General features: G+C 31.2%; 1 long non-coding RNA gene across 1 annotated transcript; it reads right to left on the bottom strand.

Annotated features, from left to right (window-relative positions):
* Positions 1 to 13,888: 13,888 nt before the first annotated feature.
* On the bottom strand, positions 13,889 to 14,369 carry LOC132803661 (uncharacterized). Its single transcript, XR_009638869.1, has 3 exons — positions 14,302 to 14,369; positions 14,141 to 14,218; positions 13,889 to 13,990 (listed from the first exon to the last, which is right to left on the bottom strand). It is a non-coding gene; the product is annotated as an uncharacterized LOC132803661 (long non-coding RNA).
* Between the last annotated feature and the right edge of the window lie 501 nt (positions 14,370 to 14,870).

The raw sequence follows: 14,870 nt of genomic DNA, 5'->3' as shown, positions 1-14,870 counted from the left end.
AATAGATCAAATCATGAGCATGTATATTTTATAGAAATATTTATATGCATTTTAATAAAGTAAAACAAAAATTATAATATGCCCATCACACAATCTACTAGGATTTGAAGCCAAAACCATTTTTTTTTTCTTTTCTTTTCTTTTTCAACCAAAACAAACACAAAGGAAAAATAATTCATGGGATGTCATTTTATGGGAATAAATTTTATAAAACAAACAAAAAGAATATACCCACAAAAATTCAAGCCATGGGAATACTAAAACCACAGATCTAGTATAATAAAAAACAAACATTTACACATATATAAACATATATAAACAGGTTGTCTTAAGATTGTTAAAAAATATTATGGGAATAATATATATGTATATACATGTGGATATAATATTTGTAATAATATGCAAAATTGAGTAAAAGTAAAATAATGAAATAACTGAACCTGTATGTCCTTAGCATTTCATCTGCTGGTTGAATAAATTATCTGAGACCTATGTGGTACTACAGTATCCTTAAGACAATTTCCATCCCACCAGTGCAGATGTTTTTCTGATGGTTATCTCCCAGGATACAACGAATCTGAAAGCCCTCAAATACAGCACCACCAAAGCGTTTTCTTCGAACCTTCAGTATACCTTAACTTGACCATTCTTACTCTGCAATATGCCAGAAAACAAATTTTCTTCTATTTTCCAAAAAACCAACGTGAGGGAGAGAGACCAAATCAGTACATTGTTTTCTATACCTGGCAATTCGTGTTGGTGGGTCGTGTTCGTGTCAACCCGTTTAATAATCGTGTCAAAAATGCCTAACCCGAACACGACCCATTTATTAATCGTGTTAGGTACCTAAAACACTAACCCGACCTGTTTATAAACAGGTCAACACGACACGACCCGTTTAACACGATTATTTTAACGGGTCGTGTTGACCTATTAACCCGTTAACCTGAAATTGACCTATTAACCCGAAAACTAACATATTAACCCGTTAACCCGAAAATTAACCTATTAACCCGAAATTTTTTTTTTATTTTTTTTTATTTTTATGTTTTTGTTTTATTAAAGATGTATTTTTTGTTTTTAAAAAATTAGTAATAGAAAATTATTTTTATAAAATTTTTAATTTATAATATTTTTTAGTTATTAAATATTATATTAGTGATAAAATATTAAATTAAAATTTAATTTAAATGGGTTGTAATAGGTATATAATCGTGTCGGGTTGAAACTGACACGTTTAATAAATGGGTCGTAACGGGTCAATTTCGAGTTAAACAGGTCAACCCGAAAATGACACGATTAATAATCGTGTTAAACGGGTTGACCCGATTATGACCCAAACCCATTTATAATAAACCCAAACCCATTTATTCCATGTCGTTTTCGAGTCGTGTCGCCGTGTCATTATCCAAATTGCCAGGTCTATTGTTTTCTTAATTCCTTCACTTTTTCCAAAAAGCTCTTTTCAAATTCCAAAACGGTAAAACCAATTATGGCAAGCCCATTAATGCAATTAAAGCCCACTAACTCATATCATTCAAAACCTTTAAAAACGTTACACCAACACCCAGAGTAAACTATCGTCTCACTTTGAACATATATCAGTAATATTGCTTAAACATTATTTGGCATTTAGAAGACAAAATATTCCATTCAAAATTCAAATACCTTAATATAATTGAAAAATAATGATGTACAAGCCGTCCTCATGTACAACATATCTCAATGTCTTATTTAAATTCTCTCGTAATTCTTTTCTTTTTTATTATTGCATATATATATTTTTTGCCCTTCCAACAATGTGCTATAAAAACAGAGGGAATCTTTCTTCCCTTAACTCTTCCCCTAATACTTTCCATCACTCTTTAAACCTTCAATTCAACAACTTATTCACATGTTTTGGAAGGAAATTGAAATTCTAATCTGGACCGTCCATTTTAATTGGACGGTCAGTAATATCCTTATTAAAGGATCACGTTTTTTGTCCGGATGAAACACAGGACGGATGGCAGAAGATCCTCTTTCAAGGTCTCATCCAAATTAGTCTTTGCAATTCTCAAACTTATGGAAACGTAAATAACTGCAGTAATTAGGTTTCTTAGTTATTACAAACATATTGCAGAGTTAAAAAGACTCATAAGTTTCAAAGAATAGATCATTAACACCAGATAAAAGTTAAATATAGCAATTAGTTTAGGTAAATTAAAAACAGAGGCACCTAAATAAGCGTGAATTACACATTATCTCAACATGATTATGGAGCTCAATGTAAAATCTTGTCCCTCAATGGACTCAAGTTTGAAAAGCAGCGCGGCTCTTGGAATATAAATGGATCTCATTTGGTGTTTAAGAAATGGGACCGTGGAAAAATTTTGAAGAAGTAAATTTCAAGAGCACAAATGTTTAAGTGCACATTCATGGGTCGCATTTGCTATATATGACCAAAGAGAATGCTTTAAAAATTGGAGAACGGATTGGTAAGGAGCTACAAGTGGATTTCAACAATGAGAGTAGGGTGACAAATCAGAGATTTTTGAGAGTTTGGTTAAACAAACTGTTTGGATCCATTTTAAGTATGAAAGAATTTATGAATTATGTTTTAAATGTTGAAGATTGGGGCATTTACTAAATGATTGTACAGAACTTGAGGAAGTTGAGACAACTACACCTAACAGAATGTCTTTTACCTTATGTGGTCCGTGGTTTAGGTCAAATCATGCTAGCAATATATTTAATAGTGAATTGAATGTATTTCCAATTGCAAACAACTAAACCATTAATACATCAAAAGTTACAAATGAGAATCAGGGAAGAAGTGCCCAAGTTAATAAAGTGGAGTGCTCAAATAAAATATTTTTGTTCAATTAATGAATGATGGAGATAAGTTAATTAATATGATGGACATGGAACAAGAAGTTACATATGTGGCATTTAAAGAACCTTAGGTTCACCAGAAAATTCAGAAAACCCAACGGCCAAGAAAAGGCCACGCTGACATTATTAATTGCAATATTTAGGAAGCATCATTATAGAGACGTTGTGCCACAAGAAGTGAAATTGTGACGAAGGAAATTGCAGAAAATTTTAAATTCCACTTGAATTTTCTTTAGTATTTCCCTGACAAAGAAGTGGACTATAATATGGAGTGTTTCACATAGGCCCAAGTCTAAGTAACCTTATCAAGCTTCAAAAGGAAATTAGACCATAGTTCTGAATAGAAACAGCCTATTAAGATTAGTTAGCCTAGGTGGGTTGTAATGGTAAAGAATAATAATAATTCATGCAATAAACTACGTGACCGTGAGATACAATTCACGAACTCTTGTAGCATTTTTAATTCAAATGGCATGGAGAGCTTGTCAGCCCAATTTAATATTGGTAGTAGTAGTGCCAATAGTTCAAGAGTAACAAAGTAGCAAAGACTTAAGATAAGTGCTAGAATATAATTTCCCAGGGATATACAATAATGAAAATTCCATGGAGCACATTGCAAAAAGTGAAAAGGCAGATGAAGGGGGGACAAGTCTTGATTCTCGTGTCATCCAAAAAGCTGAGAAGGCATGCTTCATCAAACCCCAGGAAGAGCCATGAGTCTTATCTCTTTGAAATATCATAGCGGCTCTACGGGGCCAAGTAAGGAACATCAACCAGATATTTTATTTTTAATGGAGGCTAAAGCATTCCTAGGAAGGATGGAATAATTAAAACGAAACATATGTTTTGATCATATGAATACAATAATCATAATACTAATACAATAAAATAAAATAAAAATAATGATAGTAATAAAAAATAAAAATAATAACAATAGTCATAATACTAATAAACAAAAGAATTAAAAAAAAAAAAAAAGGGTGGGTGGGCATGGTGGAATGCTTTTGGCAAAATTGAAATGGTCGAAGTGGAATTCTAAAATAAGCTACAGGGTAATAGCCACACCGTATGTTACATCGTCACACTTTTCTCCCTTCAATGTGATATTTTAACTGTATAGATAAATTCTCAAAAAAGGAAAAAAATTCTTTTGTCCTTTGATGATTAGTTTTTTTTTTTTTTTTTTTTTGGTGCCTTTCTTGGTAATACAGTACTATTTTAATGCTGTACATTGTTGTACATGTTCTTTCACATGTATAATATGAAGCCGGACGCGGTATTTTTTTATTTTTATTTTTATTTTTTTATTTTTGGGTAGAACAATAATTAGCATCTTTTCACCGCCCAAATAGGCCACTTACTATAAAACCAGGAACCACCTCATAAAGTTGTAAATAAGTTTGAACAATTTGTGATCAGTTTAAGCTTGATTTAATTTTAATTTGCTGGAATTTGATTTATAAAAAATTAAATCTAATTTGAACAAGAAAAATAAAATGTTCAAATTGATTTTTGAACAAAATATCAAGCTCATGAATAGTTTGAATTTGTTATTTACACACACATATATATTTATATATATATTGTATTATAAATTTAAACATATTGAATAACATAAACAATATTTTTTATATTTTAAATTTATAATTTTTGAAAAAATAAATTAATTTTATGATAAAAGTAATAAAATAAATGAAATTTATTAATAACTAATGTTAAAAATTTTATTTTAAAAAATTAAATATTTAAGTTTTTAAGCTTTTCTGATGTGACAAACTAAGCCGAGTTAAGCTTGAATTTTTGTGAATGAGCCAGGTTGAGCTTAAGCAAGCTATTTCAAAATTTTATGAGCTTAAACTAAGCTTGAATAATCATAAAATCATATGAACCGAATTTGAGAATATTAATACTCCGCTCAACTCAACTCATTCACACTCTACCCCTTATTTATCCAAAATAAAAAAAGAAACACTCTTGCCAAAGATATAAGAATATAAATTTATTTTTTCTTTCATCATTTACAATAATTACACTAATTTCTTTCCAAATTAGTTTCTTGAATCATGACCTCTCACATATAAGTATAAATGATTTACTAACTGAATAAACTATATTTTCTTTGACAGAATAGAAATTGTTATAACATTTAGAATTTATGATTTTTTAAATTGAGAAGCTAAATTTTGAAATTGATATATAAGTAGCATTGAATAGATATTATATTGAAAAGAAACTGAAAATTTATTCGGGCACATTTAAAGTTATACTAATTAAGTTTCATATAATTTAAATATATTTTATTAAAAAAAATTTAAACTCTTTGGACCCGAGCCTTCAATACCAAATTCAAAGAAAGCCATGATGAACAAGATTTCTACAATGTCTTTCTCTATTTTGAACCTCGTCAAAATGTTTAATTAATTAGCTAGCTTGTTAAATGTATTATATATAACATTTTGCTTTAAAGATTGATTAAGAAAATGGTTGAGCAGTATTCTAATTATTGTATATTCGCTTTTGTTTTTTTTTTTTTTTGGACAACTAAGTAATATGTATATATATATATATATATATGCTTGTCGTTTGGCAATTATCATTAGTAATAATTTCTAAGATCCTGGATTTGATACTAAAATTTTCTTCCCAATTTATCAAAAATAAAAATAAAAATTAATATATATATGCTTGAAAGTATCTCTCCTCGAATTTTGTACTCGTCTGGGACGACATCAAATATTTGACAAGATTTTAATTTCAGAAACATGTCTCCTTAATTAACTCATGCGATAACCATTTTTTTTTTTCCTTTTTTGATAAATTAATTCATGCAACTTGTTCTCGTTTGGGAGGACAACAAATATTGGGAAGATTTTAATTTCAGAAACATATCTTCTTTATTAACTCATGCGATAACTTGTTCTCGTTTGTGGACAAGAAATATTGGCAAGATTTTAATTTTAGAAACATATATTTTTCATTAACTCATGCGAGAATTTGTATCCTTGGTTATTTGTACCCTTATTTGCATCCTTGGGTTATCTTCAGTTCTAAATTTAAAATCTCATCACAAAATTTTCATTTTTCAATTTATTAAAAAACAATAATGCTAGATTTATAAAAATATGTATAAAATTTATCTATCAACATGTGATAATATTTAATTAATTTATTTTTTAATTCATTTTTTTATTTAAATATTCATTCATCCATATATATATATATATATATCAACTAATAACATCTTAATACATATTATTTATTAAATAAATTTAATAAATATTTTAATATTTATAGTATTACTTTGAAAAAAAATTCACTTTAAAAAAAAAAAAAGCCTTGCACTAAATTTCGAGGTCCCCCTTCAAAGGAAAGTATGAAAATGGAACTGGGTTTTCGCCAGCTAAATGAGAATGGAACTGTCCATCTCCCTTTTATCAAACCTAAAAGGGTTAATTATTCACCCAAGAAAATCTAAAACGGGTCAATCAAGTTTTTTTTTTTTTTTTTTTTGGTAAATGTCAATCAAGTATTTTTCCATTAATGACATGCGCATCCAATATATAATTAATTTATTATAATCAGGTAGGTGATACATTGTTTTTAGGGGCCAGTTTAATGACAATGTTTATACACTTCTATATATGAGATCTTAGGATGGCATAATGTCAGTATTGTATACAAGTTTTTCTCAATATTGATAGACCTTACATGTTGATAATGACAATTTAATAGACTACCATTAAAGTTCACTTTTCCATGTTAGTGACCATCATCGCTACAAAAAAATTTCAATATATTGGGTTCACATCCTACCCTATGTGAGTGAGAGTGTATGTATGCCTGGAGTATTAAAGCTTCTCGCTCAGCACAAGCATTTTTAGTCTATTATCTTATAAATGATGCTAGAAGTATAAAATAACTCTACAAAATATATACCTAAGATGAAGTATCATAATTTTATTGATTTATATTTAATTATAGATTCATTCATTTATATTTAAGTTCTATAATTTTTTTAATCAATAAAATAAAAACATATTACACTGCTACATCATTTTAGTATACATTTCAATTTCAATAAAGAAAGTGATACTGTTAGCATTATTTATACTATTACCTTCAATCTATAAAATTAGAAATCATTTCTATACATCTTCCATATAGGCTAATATCGAGGGTTTTCTCTCAGCTTTGTTTGATGCTTTCCACCCTGCGTGGTTTTATTTTATATTCCCAATTTCTATTGATCAATTAAACCCTTGTCCTTGTGACTATCGATACCTCATTTCTCACGTAGTAATCAGGTTTTAACGATGGAGGCTCCATCAGATGATATGGAATCATTAATCAACAAAACTAGACTGCTTCAATCTGTACTAGAAGATGTTGAGCTAACACTAGATTCAACAAATGCAAAGAAGGTAGCGGACCTATCATTGGTGGGTAAAATTATTTCAAACAGAAAATTTGGAAAGAATATTGTAATGGTCATTCTTCGAAAAGCTTGGAATGTCTCAAAACCAGTCCAGGTAACGTCTTACGATCTAATACTTTTTTATTTGAGTTTGAGCATGAAGAAGATAGGAAAAAAGTTCGGCAGCGGGGTTCTTGGAATATAAATGGATCTCATTTGGTGTTTAAGAAATGGGATCCTGAAAAAAAATTTGAAGAAGTAAATTTCAGGAGTACAAATTTTTAAGTCCATATTCATGGGTCGCATTTGCTATATATGACCAAAGATAATGCTTTAAAAATTGGAGAATGGATTGGTAGGGTGCTACAAGTGTATTTCAACAATGACGGTAGGGTGACAAATCAGAGATTTTTGAGAGTTTGGTTAAACAAACTGTTTGGATCCATTTTAAGTATGAAAGAATTTATGAATTATGTTTTAAATGTTTAAGATTGGGCATTTACTAAATGATTGTATAGAAGTCGAGGAAGTTAAGACAACTACACCTAACGGAATGTCTTTTACCTTATGTGGTCCATGGTTGAGGTCAAATCATGCTAGCAATATATTTAATAGTGAATTGAATGTATTTCCAATTGCAAACAACTCAACCATTAATACATCAAAAGTTACAAATGAGAATCAGGGAAGAAGTGCACAAGCTAATAAAGTGGAGTGCTCAAATAAATAATTTTTGTTCAATTAATGAATGATGGAGACAAGTTAATTAATAAGATGGACATGGAGCAGGAAGTTACATATGTGGCATTTAAGGAGCCTCCGGTTCACCAGAAAATTTAGATAACCCAACGACAGAAAAAAGGCCACGCTGACATTATTAATTGCAATATTTAGGAAGCATCATTATAGAGAAGTTGTGCCACAAGAAGTGAAATTGTGATGAAGGAAACTGTAGAAAATTTTAAATTCCACTCGAATTTTCTTTAACAAAGAAGTGTTAACGAAATATATCCCTACTCTTTCATTTTTTTTTTTCACCCTTTAATATCAATTATAATTTTAAAATAATTTTAAAAAACATCTATATCCTTTTATATTAATTTTCAATCTATTTTCACGAAAAACTTTTACTTCATCCCATCCCACATTATATCCCACACCATATAAAATCCTTTTAACTTTTCAACTGAAAAATAAAAATTTATTTTTTTTAATTTTTTAATCCACTTATAAGCATCATCAGTTATTATTATTATTATTTTTTTTTTGTTTATTGCCGTGTGTGATGTATATATATTGTGGATTTCATATTTACATCAAATACTTGGAATTTTAAGAATATATAACATTTTTTTAGTACAATGTGATATGTTTAGGAATGTGAATCGCTTTATTGATTTTTAAAACTGATTAAAAATTTGAAATTTATGTTAGATTAAGGCTTTTATATGGAAGTTATTAAAATCTAAGTTTTAGGATAGATTGGCACTGGGTATTAGTAGGAAATGAAGAGACGAAAAAAATGGGATCGGTTTGGCCTGAAACGGTGGCCGGAGGTGGGAGAAAATTCCGGGTTGGAATTCAGGTACGAGACCCGGTTCGGGTCGACCGGCTGGAGGTTGAAGGAGAAGCGAACGACGTGTCATCTGTTACTAACGACATGTCGTTCGGTCGGCCAGCCCATACGACACGTCGTCCTATTAAGACGACATGTCGTTAATTAGAAACGACGTGTCATTTTTTTGTGTGTGTAATGGACCACTTGTCGTTTTGCTGACGTAATCGATGATGTCAGCGCTTTTTTTTTTTTTTTAATAAAGAGTTTTGGGGTTCAAAAGGAGAAAAAAAATATGGAGTTGATTAAGGTTTATAGTTTGGCACAAGCTTAAAAATTAAAACTAATATAAATTAATTTTGGAAGTGATAAAAAATGTGGAATTGGTTGGATAAATAAATGTGTTTGATCAAATTTTATGTTATTTTAAGTCGTTTATACATAGTTATATATATATATATACATATATATACACTTTAAATATAGATGAAAATGAGCAGCATTGGCAATTTAAATTGAAATGGTTATTTTGTATTGTTTAGAATTAGATAAATTATGTATTCGTAATTTAGGATTATGGTTATTTATATATGCATACATAGTTAACTATGTAGCTAAAGGTAGTTAAAAAGTTATTAATGTTGTCAAGTTACATTTATAGGTTGTATTTTATAATGGCACCAAAAAGGAATTTGCGATCTCAATTGAAGAAGGGAGTTAAGAAGATGCAAACTAAGAGACGCGGTGGCAGCATATCAGCACCCAACTCTAAGCGTTGACGAACTACTAGGCAACAATCCAAAGCTGAGAAAAAAACCACCAAACTTCCAGGGCACGTTCCACTCTCCTCTTCCTCATCTGAGATGGTAAGTTTTATATTCATTTATGTAGTTTGGTGCGGTAAGTGATAATACATCTGTCGGTATTTATTCATGAATGTTATATTGATGACATTTTATATTGTATCTATTTAATTATTTGGCAGTCATCCATCAAAGGCCATTATCCCATATGGGAGGCATCTCGAAGCACATATTCATGTGATTCAACACTTCGTAGCTATGTGCGCGAGAAGTCACCCAAACTTAACGTGCCGTGGTGGAGATGTGATTATGTAAGTCTATACATATATTTAAAAAAAATTCTGACTAAGTTTCCCAATTTGTGGATAATGATATTACGTTCTAATTTTCAGGTGTACATCCCTGTCAACAATGGAGGCGCCCATTGGTTGGCAGCATGTGTGGACTTAAAGGCTCGACGTATTGATTTATACGATCCAAATATGGGAAATAAATATGTCCAGAATAAAGAGTTGGACAATGTGAAATGCCTTAAGTATATGCTGCCTTACCTATTGAGGTATGGGGGATATTACGAGAAGAATCCAGAAGTGCTTCCCACTTTAGAGCCATTCACAATGACCATGATCAAAGATGCACCCTGCCAAGATAATGGGTATGAATGTGTTGTCATTTCCAATCACTTCTATTGCTGCTGTTTAATTGTGCTTACGTGTGGAAATTCACGTGGTTGGTTTTCATTAATGCTATTCTGTAGGGGTGATTGTGGCATCTTCGCTTTGAAATTTATTGAATACAAGAGCAGTGAGGAGAACCTTTTATTTGGCCCGGAAGACATTAGCTTGTTTATAAAAAAATATGCTGTTGACTTGTACTTTAATAAATTTTCAATGTAGATCGTATGTTTAATATTATGACATCCTATATTAATGGTATCTTAATATGCAGAATCTAGCTTTAGTAATGATAACCGTAGACAAAATAAGAGAAAAGAAGACCCTTGGTAGTGATAAAAATTCAAACAAAGATGATTACCGATACGCTTTCGGTAACATCAATTCACATATTTTTTGACTCCAAAGAGTCCACTAATGTGTGTTTCCGACAACAACATGCAAAATATACATTCATCACTGACCCTAAACAGAAAAAACCCCAAAAGTATGGAAAAAGTTCTCAAATTGGCAAAAAAATTTGATTACCGTAGGTTTCATCGGTAATTACTGAAATACCAGTGTTAATCGTATTTTATCAATTTTTTGGCCCCCAAAAGTCCCCTAATGAGTGTCAAATGGAACAACATGCAAAATATATGTTCTTCAATGATTCTAAGGAGAAAAAATCCCAAACGTTAGGAAAAAGTTCTCAAATTGGCAAAAAATACTTGATTACCGTAGGGCCTTCGGTAATTACGGATGAAACCTACGGTAATCCGTTTAAACTGGCTAGAAAATTTACCAAAGATTTCATCGGTAATTACCGAAAGCTCTACGGTACATTTGACAACTTTTTTGGCCCCCACAAGTCTCCTAATGTGTGTTAAATGCAAAAACATGCAAAATATACTTTCTTCAATGATCCTAAGGAGAAAAAACCCCAAAAATTCTGAAAAAGTTCTTAAATTGGAAAAAAAACTTGATTACCATAGGACCTTCGGTAATTACCGATGAAACCTACGGTAATCAGTTTAAACTTGTTGGAAAAATTACTGAAGATTTCATCGATAATTACCGAAGGCCCTACAATAATCACATTTGACAACTTTTTTGGCCCCCACAAGTCCTTTAATGTGTGTTAAATGCAACAACATGCAAAATATACATTTTTCAATGATACCAAGAAGAAAAAATCCCAAACGTTAGGAAAAAGTTCTCAAATTGGCAAAAAATACTTGATTATTGTAGGGCCTTCGATAATTACCAATGAAACCATCGGTAATATTTCCAGAAAGTATAAATCTATTATCGTAGGTTTCATCGGTAATTACCGAAGGCCCTACGGTTATCAAGTATTTTTTGCCAATTTGAGAACTTTTTCCTAATGTTTGGGACTTTTTCTTCTTGATATCATTGAAAAATGTATATTTTGCATGTTGTTGCATTGAACACACATTAAGGGACTTGTGGGGGCCAAAAAAGTTGTCAAATGTGATTACTGTAGGGCCTTCGGTAATTACCGATGAAATCTTCGGTAATTTTTCCAGCAAGTTTAAACTGATTACTGTAGGTTTCATCGGTAATTACCGAAGGCCCTACAGTAATCAAGTTTTTTTGCCAATTTGAGAACGTTTTCAGAATCTTTGGGGTTTTTTCTCCTTAGGATCATTGAATAAAGTATATTTTGCATGTTTTTGCATTTAACACACATTAGGGAACTTATAGGGGCCAAAAAAGTTGTCAAATGTGATTACTGTAAGGCATTCGGTAATTACCGATGAAAGTTTCGGTAAATGTTCCAGCAATTTTAAATTGATTACAGTAGGTTTCATCAGTAATTACCAAAAGCCCTTCAGTAATCAAGTTTTTTTGGGCAATTTGAGAACTTTTTCCTAACGTTGGGGGTTTTTTTTCCTTAGGATCATTGAAGAATGTATATTTTGCATGTTGTTGCATTTAACACACATTAAGGGACTTGTGGGGGCCAAAAATTTGGAAGAATATGATTACCATAAGGGTTTTGGTAATTACCGATGAAATCTATGGTAATATTTCAAGCAATTACAAATTGAACGTTTTCACTTATTAATGTCATTTTTTCTCTTACTTTGTCAACATTTGCCATCAATAAATCTAGAATTAGCATGTTCTTGGTGAAAACACACACGATTGACGTTGTCGGATGGAATTGTGGTGATTCTCTTACGACGGTGGACAAATGTCAATTACCGATGATGCATTGGTAATTACTATTGGACAGTAATAGCATCCGTGAAACAATAAGAAACCTACAAAAAAATGAACAAAAACTGAACACAAAATGATATTTTAGAAACACAAAACAACAGATGACTTTGCCAACAAAACAACACATAAAACCAACGTCTATTATGCCAAAACACATGTTATGCAGTTGAGCTACTAATTGCATTCCTTACTACATTACATAACACACGCATACCGTATAACATGCCCCCATTGTCTTAATATAGCGTAGAGCGATTTATGGTCCTTCAGTTGAATGGTGCTGTTGGTTGGTAGTGCTATCAAGAGGTATGGCGGCCGAGCAAGATGGGCTGGTATGACCAATCTGTTTGCACCTCCCGCATCCATATTGATGACGCTCCTCTCCTTGAGATTGAATGTGATAGCAGGGAGAGAAAGAGAAAGGGATAGAAGTTAATGAGGGTAGATGAGAAATAGGAGATGGTAAAACAATTTGTTTAAATATTTTCCACTTTATTCGACAGTTAATGAGAAATTAAGGTAGATGAGAAATGAGAGATGGTTCCATTTATTTGACACTTTCATATCTATTTATTTAAATATTTTCCACAACTGCACAATTAATTCCCTCCTGGGAATAGTCAAAAAATCTAAAACTAACTAAATTTCAATGCATACCATTCAAACAAATTCAAATGGTCCCAAACTAGAGAGCCAATATTTGAAAACTCAATTACCATTTAAATTCTTATCTTTCTTTTTTCTTGCTTTTCCACTTCTCAAAAAATATGGAAATTTTAATAATGAAATTGAGTCCTTAAACTTCCTCTTGAAATGAGAATCATGTAGAAAAACTAAAAACTAAATCTGAATTAGTAAGAGAAAAATATGCAAGTGTTTTATGAATACAAACCTATTTTTATTGAGTCGATGAAAATTACAAAATTTAGCACTTTCTTTCTTGGGGCAAGTTGTACACTTTGATCATTCTAATCCATATCAAATCCCTCTGATAATTCCAATTTTTTGAATAATTCTAAGTTCTAAATATTAAGCCTCGCTTAATAGCCAACAAAAGACAAAGTTGACACCTAATAGGGTCGGCCAGGTCCTGTTCCAAATCTGGTACAAAGGCTGTCATAAGTCCATGAAACTTGTAGGAGCCATGGATCATCTTCTAGGATCTCGCGTCCCTGTAATTTCATAAACAAAAAAAAGTTCAGAAAATTTATCAAAAAAGATGGAAAATTGGAAAAGAAAAAGAAATTGAGTCACGTGGATGGGTATATATATATATATATATTATATACTTTAAATTAAAGTGAAACAATAAACGTCTCTAGCGAAGCAAGAGACTAACTTTTAAGCCATTGTAATATGCTTACACAATAGGAAATGAAGGAGTAATCTTCCGAGCTTGCATCAAGTCCCAAATATAGTTAGCAGTAGTATATCCACCAGTCTGCAAATATCAAAAGGAGGTACTGAATGAGAATATTTCCTCAAACGCAGAAACATAAAATTATCCATGAGGAACCACAAAAGACAAAGTACAATCACCCTTCTCATCCCTAAGCTAATAAAAAGGGATCAAATGAAGCTCTTACAGCACCTTTTCGCCAGAGGCTATAAGGAGAAGGTCACTCCCCATTTTTTGGCTCAAGAAAAAGTCCCTCTCAATCATTTTTACCTATGGCGGAGAATGAAATCACATTAGATAAGTCCTTGATTTATTTTTTAACTCAGATAAGAAACTGCAATTATGCAACCTACTAGTGTATCTTGTGCAAGTTGCATTCCCTTGGTGGTATGCCCAATCATGGCTCCCTCTATAAGTGTCTGGAGACATATATTATACAAAACTAACGTCCAGCTATTAGAATAATCCTTCGAACATTTCAGAGAGAACAACACAAATAATATACTTTCTTGAGTCTTGAATGGAAAATGTGCCAAACATGAAGGTGTATAATATAATAGAATAAATAGCTACATTTATATTATTAAGCAACACACAACTAGCCAACCATAAATGCTATGGAAAGAGTTTAGTCATGGTAAAAGGAAAAAGAAAATATTAGTTTTTCTGGTAAAAAAAATCATAACATATCAGATGTCTGGATGGACCATGTGGATACCCATGAAAGGGAAAGTGTTGTTGTATTTCCTGAATACGTGTAGAGTTCAAAGAAGGCAGATTATTGCACACATAATCTGACATTAAGTACTGTCCAAAAATGATTTGGCTGATCAGAAATCCAATCATCCAAAAATCTCTTAAAATACAAACTGATATAAATTACATATCCTTCTTACTTTATCCCAAGATATTTAGATAAAAT

The sequence above is a fragment of the Ziziphus jujuba genome, chromosome 5 (assembly GCF_031755915.1).
Source record: "Ziziphus jujuba cultivar Dongzao chromosome 5, ASM3175591v1".
Classification (NCBI taxonomy): Eukaryota; Viridiplantae; Streptophyta; class Magnoliopsida; order Rosales; family Rhamnaceae; genus Ziziphus; species Ziziphus jujuba.
Note: the sequence above shows the minus strand (reverse complement) of the source record. Positions and strands in the feature narration are given on the sequence as shown.